The 17579-nt window shown below is 40.7% G+C and overlaps 1 pseudogene; it reads right to left on the reverse strand.

Annotated features, from left to right (window-relative positions):
- Nucleotides 1–8896: 8896 nt before the first annotated feature.
- On the reverse strand, nucleotides 8897–10327 carry LOC124982251 (ubiquitin carboxyl-terminal hydrolase 17-like protein 6; annotated as a pseudogene).
- Between the last annotated feature and the right edge of the window lie 7252 nt (nucleotides 10328–17579).

The following is a 17579-nucleotide window of genomic DNA, read 5'->3' on the forward strand; positions in this document are numbered from 1 at the left end:
ACCCAGCAGAGTAGTTGGCAAGAAAGGAAGATTGAATAGCTCCAGGATCTGGAAACAGTTTCTTTGTTCTGTGTGCTTTCAGGCCTGATCCCACCCCTCCCATATTCCTCATGAGCTTTTTGAGCTTTATTCACATTGTCTCCTTTTGGTCCATTATTCTTGGAGGGACTTTAGAGAAAAAAGAATAAAAAGTTAAAAAATGTATTTCCAAGGATTCCACTCTTTAAATTAATATTCTCTCATCTCTCCATTTAACCTGGTGTTCCAAAACATGGAGGAAGATGAATGGTTGAATTCATATTAATAAGTTACTGTTGGACTTTTGTTACTCAGATCAAGAATAACTACATATAGAAAAACACAGTTATAATCTGAGCAACACAATGAAACAGAGTTGGTTTTGCAATTTGTTACCTTTAATAATATTTACCCCATGTCCTTTGAACAAGAAACATTTTGATTTTGTGCCAAAATTTATAAAATGTAATACCAGAAATTCCTGGTGGGTTCACTGTAAGGAGAAATAATTGATAGTTTTTTCTTCCTCTTTCCTGAGTTTCACCAGTCTCAAAATCTATTGCATCTGGAAAATAAGGATGGAAATTATTTCAAATGCTTCTCCTTTTCAGAGAGTTTCTTTAGGTTAGGTAGAGGCGAGTGAAACAAGGGGAAGGGTCATGAAGGTAAGATAGATAGTAGAATGTAATAGACAATATTACCTTATGTATATATGACTGCATGACAATGTGACTCTACAATATGTACAATCAGAAAAATGAGAGTTGTACTCCATTTACATTTGATATTAAAAATGCATAAATGCATTCTATTATCATGTATGAATAATTAGAACAAATAAAAATTTAAAAAGATATATGAGTCTAAAATCACATTGTATCTGGAAATTAATGAGTCAATCAACCTATGGAATACCATCCACATTTGTGTCAATGGCATTTGAAGTTTTAAATGTGCTGAAATGTGAAGTGAATTAAATTGAATAAAAATAAAGAGAAGTGCAGTTATAAACCTGCTCTATCTTTGCTTTTCTTCCTATTAATTGACATAATAATTGTGTACACCTGCAGAAGACAAGCTGATATTTCCATACTTGTATACATTGAATAAATGTACAATTTCAAAGGTAACATTTCATTGTGGAGAGCATCCTAACCCCTGTTACACCTCTTTTGAATTACACAAATCATTATTCTTACAACCACATGGGTGGACCTGGAGGACATCATTTTAAGTGAAACAAGCTGTTCAAGAAAGGGCAAGTAACTTTGTCATATTAGAGCAAAGACTCAGCCCTCTACCATCACTGCCTGTGTGCTGATTCCACCAAGTGCCAGGTGATGAGTCCAAGCATTGGTCTCTCTCACCCTTGCCAAAAGCATGTCAAAATGGAATTTGCCCCATTAGAGTGAAATTGATCTTGCATAGAGAGGTTGGCATTTCCATTTCTAGAACCTACTATAAAACACAAACTACATAAGCAATGAAAATCTCATGGCCAGCACCTTGAAAATTCCTCATCGACACATCAGAGATGTTAACTATTATAGACTCCCATCTGTGTTGGCACTCTTCTCCATCTGCTTGTACACACACACACACACACACACACACACACACACACACACATTTTAATTTAGCTGTTTTCAGCTTGTTAACAAAGAGATACGATGTTATCAAAAGTGGTCTCACAAAATAAGCTTTAACTTTAAAAGAGGAAACATGTACATCCTTGCCAACATTTGTCATATTTCATTTTCTGTGTGATATTCATTCTTAATGGCAACAGTTGGTATACTGGCCTGGTTTTCATTTGCACTCCCTCATAACTAATAATATTAAAGTTTGAAGTCCAAAGCCAGCCACAGCAATTTAGTGAGGCTCTTAGCAATGCAAATAGACCCTGTTTCAAAAAATACAATTGACTGTAGCTCAGAGGTGAACCCTCCTTGGATAGCATGTTGTTTGTTCATTGAAAATGGGCAAATGACTTGAAAATATACTTCCCAGAGGAAATATGCAAATGACCAACAATCACATGAAAACATGCTTGCTATCATTAGGTAAAAGGAAATGCAAGGTGTTAGATCAGAAACAAAAGGGTATATACTATCCTTTTAATATGCTAATTGTACATATAAATGTTATTATTTATATGGAATATAAAATGTAGGCAATTATTAATAAGTGTATATTATCTGCAACACTTTGTGTCTTCTTCATAAATACTTACATTTTAAAAATGAAAATAATAGAACTAGCGAATTCTTGCATAATGAGTAATTAATTAAACAAATGAATTAAACAAATATATGCAAGAAAAATTTATTTTTAATAATATTATTATTTTGTAAACCATTGCATTACACATAGTACAGAAATTTCCTATAAATTCTAGACCATATTTCCCCCTCATGAACACTTTATAGCACTGTGATACTTTTAATAACTATTTATGAACAGATTTATATATACTATTAATAACTAAAATTCAATCTTTACTCAGAAGTTACATGTTTTCCTTTATAATTCCAGAATCCCATTCAATGAACTATATATGTTTTTTGATTCCACATATGAGTGAGATCATGAGTATTTGTCTCCATGTTTGTGATTTATTTAATTCAGTGAAATGTTCTCCAGATCCACACACATTGTTGCAAGTGACAGAATTTTATTCTTCTTTTGTACCTGGCTAGATGCCACTGTCTGCACACACCATTTTATTTTTGTTTATTCATTCATTGAAGGACATACAGGTAGATCCCACATCTTGATTTTTGTGTATGGTTTGAATATGTTTCCCATGTTACCACAATAAACATGGGAATGCAGATATTTCATCACCATACTGATTTCATTACTTTTGAATCTATTCCCAGTAGTAGGATTGCTGGGTCATATGGTAGTTCTCTTTGCAATTTCCTGGAGGACCTTTATCCTGTTTGGCATGATGGCTCTACTTCTTTAAATCCCCACCAATAGTATGTGACAATTTTTTCCCCACACCCTTTCCAGGACTTGTTAGACATTGTCACTTTGATAATAGCCATTTTAATGAGTTTGAGATGCAATCTCATGGTGGTTTTCACTTGCATTTCCCTCACAATTACCAATATTCAATATACAGAAATAAAGAACTGAGATAGGAAGAGAACAAAGGACAAATCCATATATCATTTCAATACATGCAAAAAAAAGCACTTTACAAAATTCACAATGCTTTATGAATAAAAGTTCTCTACAAATTAGGCAGAGAAAGGATGTACTGCAACACAATAAAGGTCATGTTTGGCAAACCCACAGATATTATCATACTGAACGTGAAAAAATTGAAATTTTTTCCTCTAAGTTTTGGTACAAAACCAGGATTCCACTTTCATCCTTCTTTTCTTCATAGTAGTAGAAGTCCTAGGCAGAAAAATTTCACAAGAGAAAGAAAGAGAAGGAAAGAATCTAAATTGTCCTTGATTGTTTCTGATATGATCTTATATAGAGAATGCCCTGAATATTTCACCAAAAAGTTACTCAATCCAACAAATAAATTTAGTGAATTTGCAACGTGTATAATCAACATATAAAAACTAGTACATTCTTATACATTTATTGCTAGATATTGCTCTCCACCGACTCAAATTTAAGCAATACATGAATTCTTTTAGCATATGTGGATCCTAGATTCACACTGGAGGCTGGAAAATAGTAGGTGCTGTGTAAAGAAAGCACCAAGGGGTTTCCCATGAAAACTGGGACCATTTTGTGGAATGAAAAGCAGACACTATCAATAGTGATGCTAAAATGACAAGATTAGAAAGGAATTCTAATCCTGTGATCTCTCTCTCAGTAAATACATGCTGTGGACTTGAAGCCAATGTTCAAGAGATGAGGTGACTTTGTACAGGGTGCATGGTAAGGAGAAAATAGCAACCATTTATTGTCTTGTGACTCAATGACAGAGAAAAAGGAATCCACTTAGGGTGAGCAACTAATTTTTTGCAGCATGCCCTTCTGATTGTTTCACTGAAGAATTCAAGTTAAACAGAGAAATTTGAAAAATTTTAGAATCTGGATTTGAAGTATTTTGTGATTTTATTTTTTCCATAATATTTGTGAGCTTTGTGCACAACGCATTATGTGGAGAATGCTGTATTCAAAATTAAAATGCATATTATTACTGTTGCCCTCATGGAGAAGATGATTTATCAAGAAGAATATGCCAAGAAAGAAACATACGTATGGTTTGCAATTGTCAAGATACAAAAGAATAGTTTTGCATTTGTATCATTGCATCAGGGAAGGTCACTGTGTGGTGGTGTATTTGGATCAGGCATGAAGGGCAGTTTGAACTATTTGAAAGTGGAGATTCGCAGATGTGTTCAGAATCATGCATGGAATGATTAATTATATAAGAATGTGGAGTCCAAGAATGTGGATATTCCTCCAGGATTTTCTCAAATCAGTTATAAACAGTGATATCAAGTTTGGCTTTACTTTGCTTCTGTGAGGATTCTAGACACAGGGACAAGCTCAGGTACATAGTGCCCCCACTTTGTTTTTCCACCAGATTTTTGTTGGATTTTCCTTGGAGAAAATTCCCCTGGACTAGGGTCATTTGCTTCATTCATCTGCTCTCCATGGAGCCCTCCTTGGTGACCCTGAACTCTATGTCCCTGTTACCCATCCATGACACCATTTCAGTCTTTTGCACTCACCCATCTATGTGTAAAGAAGAATCGAATGTGCCCGCAGCCCAGGGACAGCACTTTCCTGTGGAACATGGTGAGTGTCACCTGTCAGGCACATCTATTGGGATGGGATCTGAAACAGGATGGGATCTAGAACAGGACAGGGGCTGGTGTTCTCACCCAGAGAGACTCTGAGGTCACCCCAGTGACTCAAAGGGGAGACTGAGAAGTGGCAGTTCATGCCCACAAGGACTTAAGGACAGAAGCAATCTCTGGGGAGGACTGGAGCCCACAGTATCCCAGGTCACAAAGGACTGCAGGGAGAAGTTCCATAGGGTGGAGAATCCACCAGTGGGGACTTTATGAATCCTGTGGAGGGGAGAGAATGGAAACCCCCAGTGCAGATGGGCCTGGGACCCACCTCCACAGATTCTATCGAGAAACTGAGGCAGCTTGGCCAGAAGGAGCCTCCTAGAGTGAGGGAGTTCCCAGGTTGCCCAGGGACCCCATACAGAGGATGGAGAGATAGGACCCCTGAGAGAGACTTATAAAATACAAATACTGAAACTCACTCCAGAATTGGGAAATTGGGTAGGGGGCTGGGCTGGGGTGTGTCTCAGTGGTAGAGGGCTTGCCTAGTACGCCTGAGGCCCTGGGTTCAATTCCCAAGCACCACAAGAAAATGAAATAGGAAATTTACTGCCTCATCAGCAGGAAGCTGTGTTCTTGTGAGGGGGTGGTACCTGGAAGGGAGAGAAACCCCCTGGGAGGACTTAGGCCTACAACCCCCATAACAAATAGGAGCACTGGGTATTCTCTTGGTCAGAGGACCCAAGTCTCCTGATTAGTGTACAATGAGTGATCTCTGTGAGAAGTGGGGCAAGGCTGTTTCCACTCACTGCAGTGATCTGAGGCTTGGGAATTTCTGGAGGGTTATGGTGAAGTTCCTGCCTCTGGGGTTCCAATCATGCTAGTTTCTGCCACCTGACCCAGAAGACCAGTTGAAGCATCCAGCTGAGTGAAAGTAGGAAGAGGAACTGTAATGAATGCACCTATGCCAGGGAGGCAAGGGGCCTGACTTCCTGAGCCCTGCCTTGGGGTGCACACAAGGGGACCAGAAGTCACAGTCAGGCAGTCCTCAGTAAACAGTGGCCAGGTTGGTGGTAATCTCAGGAGGGGAATGGCTGCCTGGGTGGTAGTATGAGCCCATCACAGGGTGTTTATCCACCAGACCTGTTCATGGCTTCCAGGGGCTTCCCTAGAGAATGCCTCAGAGGCAAGTGAAGGCAGAAATGCCAGGTGTCTTTCACAGTTTTAGTGCCCATAGATGTGTAGGATCAAGTGAAGAGTCTTCTTCTTCACTAAAAGCAGTCTTTGAGTCCTTGATATATTTTCACATACTGTGATGGACTGACAGATCTGACTCCATGAGAATGTTACAGGCCAGACTCTAAGGGAAATGACCAAACAGACTCCATTTTGCTCTGACACTCCATGTTATGTAGGAAATAAACTTCTGCCATGGGAAAACCCCACCTCTGTACCCATCATCAGTTACTTAGCATGACATGTTTAATAATATACAATGGCAACTCCCATGTAGTAAAGAATTGCTCTCTTTTGATTCCTATTGCTCTTAAACAATGTACCATGTGAACAGTGATTGTGTGGATGTTAGCAAACATTCTTTAGTTTGAACCTAGGTAAGGGTCATTCTGATCCACTTCCCCCTCTGTTGATAATCTCATGATGTTAATGTGTAATTTCAGATCATAGCAACAGACACTTATGATTAATGTGATTTTTGGCATAAGAACCCCTACAACCCTGTGGTCGGGGGTGTTCTCCCAATAGCCATTTTTTGGGGCACTGTGTGAGATAGTCAGCTGGCCAGCTTAATAAAGACTCTCTAATTTGAACTTCTCAGTGGTGATCCCTCTGTTCTTAGGTTGCACCCCATAACAATACTTTCTTTATTCCTTAATGATTTTTACTCACACATTCAATTTTTGTATTAATGGGCTTCAGTGTGATTGTAGCATATATGCATATGGTGTGCACTCTCTGAGATCAAACCCCTTCCCACTGCATCCCACACCCTTATCAAATTGTAATAATCACTCATCTTTCTGACTAGACTTCTGAGTTTGTTGTTCAGAACTTGAAAAGAGAACATGAAGTACTGTCTTTCTGATCCTGGATCTCATAGCATAACAAAATGTCCTACAGATTATGCTTTTTATCATGGTTGAACACTACACCATTGTGCATATATAGCAGATTTTCTGTATCCAGTCTTCTGTCAGTGGGCACCAGGCTGATTCTTTGTTTTAGCTAGTGGGAATAGAGCTACTATAAATATGTCTGTGTGGGTATCTTGTTGACATATTGAAGACAACTGCCATGGATACAAGCCCAAGATGGGGTACCCCAACCACAAGGTATATGTACGTTTAGTTATTTGTGGGAAATCCATGATGATTTTTATAGTGGTTCTATTAATTTACTCTCCCATCAACAGAGAATAAGAGTTTCATTTTCCCCACATCCTTAGTGGAGAGACAACTAACAGAATGTGAGAAAATATTGAACAACCTTTCATCTGAGAGTGTTAATATTCAGCATATATGAGAAAGCAGAAAATCTTGTAACAACCAAAAAGCCACAAATTTTATTGTAATAAAAATGTATGGATGACGTGTATCGACATTTCTAAAAGAAATAATAATAACCAGAAAATCCAAAAAAAAACAAACTACATAAAATCATCAGCTCTCCATTTCATGCAAATCAAAGCCACAGTGCAATACCCTCTCACCCCATTAGCATGGCTATTGTCTAAGACAATGTAAGAAATGCAGATGAGGATGTGGAGGTTGCTCACCATTCAAGTGTGAATGAGCCTTCTTTTGAAGTCTGGCTACTACATTCAGAATATAAGTTTTCTTCTTAACAAATCTGAAACTATTGAAGTCTCTTTTGTATGTGGGAGCAGGCGAGAAGCATTCAACAAGCTCGTGTGATCTAACAAGGTCACAGTAAGTGATGGGTAGATCAGGAAAGCTTGGATCTCTGGTTGTCAATATTAATTTTTATTTCGTATGACTTTTACAGTGGGTACTAGAAAGTGAAAACTCTCTGTGGCTCAAATTCCATGTTGACTAGCCATTCACAATGGTTTGGAATCAACTGATGGAACTCCATGGGACCAGCATCTGCACAGTGAGGGTGAAGAGCTGAGGCTCTACTTTAAGAAAACAAAATAGTCCCCATCTGTACCTGTCTTACTTCACTCAACACAATGTCCTCCAGTTTCAACCTGGTGACAGTGATCATGTTGCCATGTTTTAAGAAAGAAAGAAGAGGGTGTTTGAATATTATCACCAACATGAAAGGATAAACATCAGAGGTAGTAGACCTCATAATATATACAAGTACCAAAACATTGCATATTATATTGCACACACAAAGAATTATCATATCTCAATTGAAAAAGATAAAGGGGTCACAATTACAGCTTGCATATAATTTCCTTTTGAAATTTACTTGTCATCTGCTCAATTTCACACGTGGGAAAATTCACAAATTCTAATCCCTTGAAACAAGTGTGTTATATCTAATAATTTCATGAAAACATTAATTGTACAAATATTGCAATTTCCCACTGGTTTCCCTTGATCCTCAGATCTGAAAATTATCATAGATTTGAAAAACTCTAAGCTATTTTTATCTATGTTTGTGTTCTACTATGAGACCTAGACTGTCCTGGAAGCCCTGTTCCTATGTCTCTTTCAGAGATACCTGTTGGTGGAGAAAGGGTCTCATGGGGGGCTGGAGTCAGAGGAGAAAACCGTGGCAGTCAGAAGGCCTGACAAGCAGTGGGGGCCACTGAGTCTGGGGAAGCCCAGGTGCTACTGGCTGAATATTTGGAGCTGTGTAGGTGAGTGCGTCACCATGGTTTCGCCTTTGAGATAATCATTAGCTTTACCAGGGAACTCTGAGGTCCCAGAATAATTCTGAAGACCTGAATATAAATTGTAGTTGCACCTCGAACATTTGAAATTTAGAATTCTGGCCCCTAAGTTCTTGTGGAGAATTCTGAGGAGGATCTAGACAGAGTCTACACATCTCTAGCATTTTATGGGTTCTCTGTGTGCCTGTGTGTGTGTGTGTTCATGCACCTGGGTTCATCCTCATACTGGATTGCTAGAACACCACTGCAACTTCTTGACCTGCTTGTTCTTCCTCTTGGTGGCTCTGGCCTTTCCTCCAATACCAGTGTTCATGGACTCCTCACCAACTGTGCCCTTGGTAGCCTTGTTGGGCTCATTTATTTCCTGGTTATCATGAATTGTCTGCCCTCCTCTGTGTTTTGACTGCTGAGTGGTGACTCCATTGGGAGACACAGTGAATTCTACTTTCCTGGGGTTGGATTCAGACTTTGGTTGTTTCTGCTCTTGGAGGAACTTCCACAGATCTAAGGTGAGTTGTCTGGTGACTGTGCCCCCCAGGGGCTCCTCTTACTCCTCCATGTGGCTACAGGAGTCTCCCTGGAGCTCTCCTTGGGTGACTCCCAAGACTGTCTTCAGTCCCAACTGCACTCAGTTCCCTGCCTAGTGACAGGCTCCCACCGTCAGGTTCCAATTCATTCTTCTGGACATAAAAGAGGATATATGCACACTGACTCAGGACACAAGTAATGTCACAGGCCACTACCTTAGCATCATCCATTTTATACCACTGGCCATTCCCAGCTTTTATGTAGCAATAGTAATATCCACTGTGACAGCTCACCCCAGCATGGACCAGCATGGCATAGAGGGCATAGGCCAGAGGGCCACTGCTCTACTGACCCATGTATGGCTGCATGTCAAGACACTCAGGATACAGCACCTGCTTAGCAATTTTGTCACCCATGAGAACACAGAATCGTTTCAGTACAAGCATGAGAACCTTTGAGGCAGTCTGCAGGCTCAAGGTCTTGCAAGCTGGCAACTTTCTCAGACAAACACCACATGATAAGCATTTTCCCCCTCTAACTATTCAGGCTTCACCAACTGCTCCAAGGCTTGCTGCATTCTCTGAGCTGCCATGATGTGTAGGGTGATGTCCGGGTAGGGGTCAAAAGTGTCTGAAAAGCCATTGCAGCAGAGACACTTGATTTGTGATCTCCAGCATCCTCCAAATATTTGGTGCATGAGAGTGATGTCCTGGGAGCCAGCCCCTGGCTGTTTGTGTACACGCAGACATGCTTTCTGCAGGGCATCGAGGGTGAACAGCACAAATTCGTGGGCATCTTCCTGCTGCCATGTGTGGAAGCCAGCAGCCAATTCAGGCAGGGACCGAATGACATCCCCAGGGTGGTGGAGAGCCCATGTCATGTGAGCTTGCATCACACAAAACATGCAGATCCTGTGAGGAGGACAGGTTTGGCAAGGCTCATGGGACAGCATGTAGTTGACCAGTGGAGGGGTGTATGTCAGACACTGCAGAGTGGCATTCACATAGCAAGTGTTTCCCATGTTCTTCAGTCCAGCACCAGCCCCAGAATGTTTCTGCCAGCTCAGAGATAGTTTCTCCCTAGGAGTCCACTGTGTCCCTACAGGAGCCATATCGTTTTTCATGCATGCATTAGTGCAAGGTGACAATGGTGACTCTGTAGCTATAAAAAACCCAAATGGTCTTTAGCATAACCTGCATTTGATGAATATTTAGGTTTCACAAAGGCATCAAACAGAGACTTACCTCCACAGTGGGGTGAAGCTGCCTCCATGTCTCCAGGAGCACTGACCACAGGGTTTCCCAGCTGGGATCTCAAGAGGAGGAAAGCTTCTTCTTCTGAGCTGGTCTTCAAATGACAGTCTTCTCTGAGTTTCCAGCCTTTTTACAACTCAGCCTTTCCACCACACCCACTGACTCAGTGTCAGATCCACCAATCACCTCTAAGCCCTAAAATGGATTAAAAAGTTTGGGTGTGGTCAGTTCCCTTATGGGAGAGACTCCTTGACTTCTCTCTCTGATTTGCAGATCCCAGGAACACAGAATCTGATTCAATTATCATGATTGTTCAGAAATATCCTGAGGTCCAGTTAGACAAAGCAAACCAACAAACCAACATTTGTGGTAGTTCTGCCCGGTTGATGTGATTGTAATACTTTTGAATTGAGTCTCAAAAAACTTGGAAAATGAATACAGGACAAAGTCTTGTTTGTTGTTTGTGTGTGTGCCCGTTCTTTTAGCATTTGAGACATGCCAAGTTTCATATCAGTAATATTTCAAAGGGAGTACTGTTTTCATTTATTAAAAGTGTTTCTCCAATTTAAACCACTTTACCGAGAAAAGGATACATTTCAATTCCATGTCTTCTCAATGAAACAAGTCAAGTTGGAAGTTTTTCCTGATTCATTGCCATGGTGGTTTTGAATTCAAAAGGAAGTCATTTGGGAATAAGCCTACCTGTCTTTGGCAGAAATATCAAGGAGGCATGTGGCATGAGTTAGAATAAGATTTCAATTATGTTCAAGATAATGTTCCTTCTAATTTTCGTGTATCATGTGTACAGATTTCTCCACACAAATGCCAGTACTCATGTAGAATCATAAATAATTTTTTTTTATTTTCATGTGGTGCTAGAATTGATCCCAATGCCTCATGCATGGTAGGCAAGCCCACTTCCACTGAACTATGACTTCAGAACCATAAATAATTTACATAAGATTAACGTAGTAAGGTTTTTAATTCTATGGTTCTTTACCTCTCAAATTTTATTTTTCAGTGAAATTATCTGGAACATAGCTAGAAATGGATATGTTTACCTCTGTTGTGCCACTGAAAGGTGACAATCCAAATGATTTCACTAGTTCTCCAGGGCTTTCTATCATTTAATCTCCCACTCCCTTAAATTAATTATGATGATCAGAAGAAGGGTGGAGAAGAAAGGATTTGTAGGTACTTTGTCTTGTGAAGTCAAAGAATGAGATCCATTGTCGCAGAGCAGGAGAACAAAATAAGAGAATACATGAAATTAATAAAGAAAAGCAGGGGCAGAGTGCTGCCCGATGGCTGCTGTCTAGGGCTTTGTATGATGATGTGAGTGGGGAGTTAGTCACCCATAAAGACCAGGGACTGGTGATTTGAAATTAGTGTTCTCTGAGTCCAGTCACACCTGCCCAGTCAGGGTGTTGATAACTGGGGACTGGTTCAGGGTTCTGAGCACAATGTCAGGCTCAATGTAGGTGCTGGTAAGGAGCCATATACTCCATCTGTGGTCAGTGGCAGAGGCAGAAGTGAAATGCAGCATGAGGAGGGGCCCTTTAGGCCTGTCTGCCTACCAAATTTCTCTCCTCTGCTCTGGCTATCACTAGGCATCCTGTTCACGCTGTCATATTTTGTGTATCATTTAACATTTTTCAGGAATATTTTCTGCAAGTTTCTGTACATAAGAAGTATTTGTTACGTGCTGAGCATGATGATGGAGGATGTCCTGAGTGGCTGGCATGCACACAGCTCCCAGTGGCCTCCAACATTGCCTGGTGGCACGTTGGACAAAATCACCTCTTTAAATGCTCCCATTTTCCCTCTGTAAACAATGAGAGCCTGTACCTGTAGGGGAGGTTCAAGGAAGTTTCCCTTATGCAACGAAGCCTGTAAAAAAATGTGACAATGCCTCATGTGCCCCCAAGCAGCTTTGCAGGCCTGGAATTGGGGGGCATCTTTCCTTGAAAGCCACTATCTGCTGGGCCAGGGAATCTCCAGCCCAGGAGCTACCTTGAAATGTGGAGATGTTGTGGATTGCACTCTCTCCCCCACCCCAGCAGTGCTACCCTGATTCCCTTCAGATTCTGAGACCAGCAACAGTGCTTGTTAAAAGCAGGCTCAGCAGAATTATTCTGCTCTGTGAAGGCCTGGACTTGAGAAATATCCCAGGTGCCCTTGTGGCAGTAGGAAAGCCTGACCCAATCTAGGAGACATGGTGAAGGTCAGAATTTTATGTCCTGCACAGAGCCTGGAATCAACTCCAGCTTGGGGTTTCATGCCCTACTGGCCAGAAGATTTGAGGATGATGACCTACACAGACAAGGTTCCCTTTATGTGAATATATGTGTCTGGACTTCCCTGGATCCCAGAAAAAGAGAGCAGTCAGCAGAAGAAAGTGGGTTAGAACAGGGCCAGGGATTTAAGCTGGTCCAGAGCAGGGTGGGGACACCTGGGCTGAGGTAGAGACACTCCTAATGCCTCCCTACCACAGGATCCCCAGAAGTACTTAGTCACATAGGTAGAAGGTTGGCCCCATGGGCCTCCAGGAAGAACCACTCAAACTACAGGCACACTCTGCTCCTCCATGTGGACTTGGAAGACACACCTGAATCTCCTGTGAATCCAGGCCCTAGAAGCTCTCATGATCTGGTTCTCCTGCCATATGTTGTTCTGGGTTCCTCCCAGTCTAGACTTCTGCTACTCATTTTCCCATCCAGTGAAGTTTTAGATCTTTTTCTTCTGCATTCCCAAGACACTGGGGAAACTCTACCAGGCAGAAGAGGAGCCAGGGCTTTCCTAGAAAACAGGTAGTTCTGAAATTGCTCAAAAGGTCAGATGGAATTCTCTGATTTCACTAGCTCTCCAGACTTGTGTGGATATCCATAGATTTAGGAAATTTTCAAATGCTCAGGCTGACCTAGAAAGCCCCCTGTGCCAATTTGTTAGCAAAGGTGACCCAACACGCCTCACTTGGCTTAGAAAATGCCATGTTCTCTGACTGTAAGTGAAACCTCCCCCAACAATACCAGGTGGGTTGGAGTGGCTTCTCATCACCTGAGTTTATTTGACTAATGAGGAATAGCACCAAATACCCAGGAAACCAGGGTCTCAGGACATTTTGTTGCCATGTAGTAAGACTCCATGTTGCGCTAAGAATTCCTGGGACCCCAATTTGATTTCAAACCTTTGGTGTCACACAGATTTTTTTCTGGAAGGAGCCCAATTGGACAGATGGTCAATTATCTCCCACCAGTAGGTGGAACAGTGGAGAAGTTGTTTCCATAAACTGGCACATACAATGTTAACACTGACACTACCCATTATTGGTGATGATTTCTGCTTCCTCCAATGTTGAAGTGTGAACATTAAAGAAGAATGCTGAGGCAGGCATATGAAGTCATTTTTTCTTCAAGTTAGTAACACAGATGTCTCCTGGGAGGTAGAAGGGGCCATGGCTGGTATTGTAGTAACCCAGGAAGTGAGAGTGCCCTTCCCCTTTTATAGGCAAAAGTCTTCTTTGTTCTCCCGCATTCTTCTCTTATCTTGTTCATTTCTACCCCATCCTGCACCGTGACTGGGATATGTCAGTGGAATGGCCAGGGTGGGGTTGAGCAGGTGAACTGGGAGGATGAAGGTGGAGTGCCAGGCAGGAGGGAAGTGGCAGCCTGGGGGGTATTGATTAGTAGCTCTCTGTCTGCTCAGGAGCTGCTTCATTAACAACCTTTTTTGGAATGGCTGTATCAAAGAGATCTGGAGACATGATCATCCCAAACTCCCAGAAGCTCAGATCTTCCTACATTTTCTTGATCTGATCTAATCACCTATTGTACTCTCACTGCCTATCTTTAATTCTGTCTTCATCACTCCTCTAATTCTAGGAATTTCTTATTGCTGTAAGGAAATGGGGCAATGACTGCTGTAACTGCTTAGAGCTGGAAGGGGGCAGTGTGGGGCAAGCAGAATGGAGTTCCCTTTTAGAAATCCGGTAGGTTGTGGGATCCACAGTAAAACTCTGGTTGGGGAAGAACAGGTTGCAATGTCATTTGGGGGTGGGTGCTTCTATGAGTGAGAAACCAAAGGACAGGAGTTCTGAAATGAGATGAATACAAAATAAATGTTGCAGCATTTGGATCCTGTCAATAAATATCATGAATGTGATAGAAGTCAATAATCTCTCACCAGTAGGTAGAAATGCTGAGAAGCTGTTTCCATAACAAGGTCTAACGAAGACTGGAGAGACCAAGACCTTTATGTGGCAATGTAAATCTTTAAAATTTTCAGAGTTATCAGGAATGGATGCAAAACATTTTACTTTTTAATGTCATATATGTCCCAATAAAATATAGTTAATCTGTTTAATGTCATCTTATTTTTGAAAAATATCCTTTTATTGGTACAACCTCTGGTTTAGCAGAGATTCCTTTATTTCGTTACTTAGGCTAAATGATCATACAAACACTGATTAGGCCTGTCTCTGTAGGAGGTTAAGAAGATTGTAGTCCTTACACTGACTAAAAGTTTCTCATTCTGGCAGTATCTCTTGATAGTTATTAGGAACTCTTGTCTATGAATCTCCCTTTTGTAGCCTCCAGTCTTATATTTCCTTAAGTGCTAATACAAGTGTTCATCTTACGTTATAGTTAAGTATTGTTTCTTCTTTGAAATGTCCAGGAATGGCTGTGGTTTGGTTTTTAACTGTTTTGCCACGTGTTTAAGATCAAGCTAGTCAAATTGACCTCATCCTATCTGCTGCTAAGCATCAGTTGAGTTCTCACAAGGGAAGTTGGAGCTGGCCAGCCAAGTACCAGCTAATTACACCTTGGAGAGCTTAATTCATGCCCAGGTTTCTGCTTTTTCCTTCACCACAACTGGAGACTGAACCTTCATCTTCAGCTATTGTACAATAAATGATCACAAATGCTGAGTACTAAAATGAAGTAAACCCTTGTTGAGGGATTTATCTTTAGGGCATTTTGTCAGCCAAATGATAAGTAGAGATTGACTTTTAAGAATGACTGGATTATGGCCTCCAGTGTCTGCAGCTGGTGGCAGGCTCTGAAGGAATGCATGGACCCCATCTCTTGCCTGAGGGTTAGGAACAAGTATTGACTGATGGAATCAAAATGAAACCAGAGGTGGATTCCAAATTAATAACTGCAAACTGATTTATCAGTATAACACCAATGATTTATTTCTTTCTGTGTTTGAGTCATTAGCAAAACTTCTAGAAAATAAAGTCCATGCAAGGAGTCCATCACTAAGTACACAAAATCATCATTTTCAAATCATGAATTGTTCATTCTAAACTCTGGAGAGGAAGATAAACTCCCGAACATTTTAAGAAAAAACTGAAATCATACTATTCATGTCACAATAAAGTGTTTCTTACAAACACTTGAATTCCACAAAGGCATTTATTTTAACAAATGCATCTCTAAGTATAGGGGTATAAAAATAATCCTGCAGACCACTGTAACCCAAATTCATAGAAATCAATACATCTAATGTCATATTGCATTTCTAATCTACTAAATACCTAAAAGCCATTTAAAGTGTTGATTTTGTGAACCTGCATATAAGGAAGTATTAGCTTAGAAAGATTGGCACAGACATCTAGGCAAGTAGGATTTATCTAGGACACAAGAACTTGCAAATCAGGTACATGTATTAGAATCAGGTGATGCAAATGTGTGAGTCATTTTTTAACAGGAATTTCCACAGGGATTAGGGGAGTGGCATCAGGTGAGGAATTGGATCACATGGGCACAGGGCAGTATCTAATATCGCTCCCTCTTTTTCTTCTGGCATCCAGGAAGCTGCCTCTGCTCCTGAGCTGTTTGTCCAGGAGCCACCTGCCTGAAAACCTGGTGACAGAGCAGTGGAGGGTGGCTGGACCTCAGGTGGGATTCCTTTTCCAACATGTTCTGCAGAGTATTGTTGGGGGAAAGAGTAGAAGAGAAACAGAAAATAATGGAGGTTTAGGTCCTTGGGTAAGTGTTGTTTAATTTAAATGGTGTGTGTTTGCATTGAGAAATCATTCAGCATTTTATTGACTGTGGAAAGATTCAAATTTCAGAGGAAACATATTCCACCATTCTGACTTCTGTGGGTAGGTGGAGGAGTCATATGGAAACTGGTCAGTTCTACATGGGCAATTTAAAAGTATAAATGTGAACAAACTAAAGGGATTCAGCCTGCTATTCCCATCCATGCACATGTCAGTGTTTTCTCCTGTTCATCCATCCTTCTACTTATTTCCCCTCCCCTCTCTTTCCAATCAATATCTCTCACTCCAGACGCTCCCTTTCAAGTCCCCTAGTCATCCCCCTCTACCTCTGGATCATCTTCTTTCCTTCAGTTTCCACATATGAGAGGAAAGAATGGAACCTTCTCTTTCTGTGTCTAGGATGTGGTGTCTTCCAGTTCCAGGGAAGCTCCTGACAATGACTGGATTGCCTCTTTCATGCTGAATATGAGTGCTTAGTTTACTTTTGCTTTTTCTGTTGTGTCCTAATCAGTTTGGGTAAATATACAGGTTGACTCTGGCCAAACATAATATGTTTTAAAAGTCCCTGCCTTTCAAATGCATGGGAGCATTTCAGAAGCATTGTTTTTGGAAACTCTTTAATCATCTGCTAATGGGCTGGAGTTGTGGTCCCTTGTAGAGGACTTGCCTGGTACACGGAAGGTTTTCAGTTTAACAGCACCACATATAAATGAATAGAATTTTAAAGAATCCATTGACAATTAAAAATGTTAAACCAAAATTTTTAAATATCTGGTAAAACTCAGCAATGATCCTATGGAGCCATGGATGTTCCTTGGAAGAATTTTTATGATCGTTCATTTGAAATACTTCAACTCTATTCTTCGTTCTTAAATATATACTGAGGTTCAGTTTTGGAAGGTCATGTGTGACCAGAAGTTTGGCCACTTCCTCTGGATTTTCTAATTTATTGGCATAGATTTTTGGTATCTGCTGTTCCTCAACAGGCTAGCTTTTAGGGTCTGGGTTGAGAAATCAGCTGAGATCCAAATTAGTTTCCCCCTATATGTAATCTGATTTTTTCCTCTCATAGCCTTTATAATATTGTCTTTATTCTATATTATAGGCATTTG

Source organism: Sciurus carolinensis, chromosome 4 (assembly GCF_902686445.1).
Source record: "Sciurus carolinensis chromosome 4, mSciCar1.2, whole genome shotgun sequence".
In the NCBI taxonomy this organism is placed as follows: domain Eukaryota; kingdom Metazoa; phylum Chordata; class Mammalia; order Rodentia; family Sciuridae; genus Sciurus; species Sciurus carolinensis.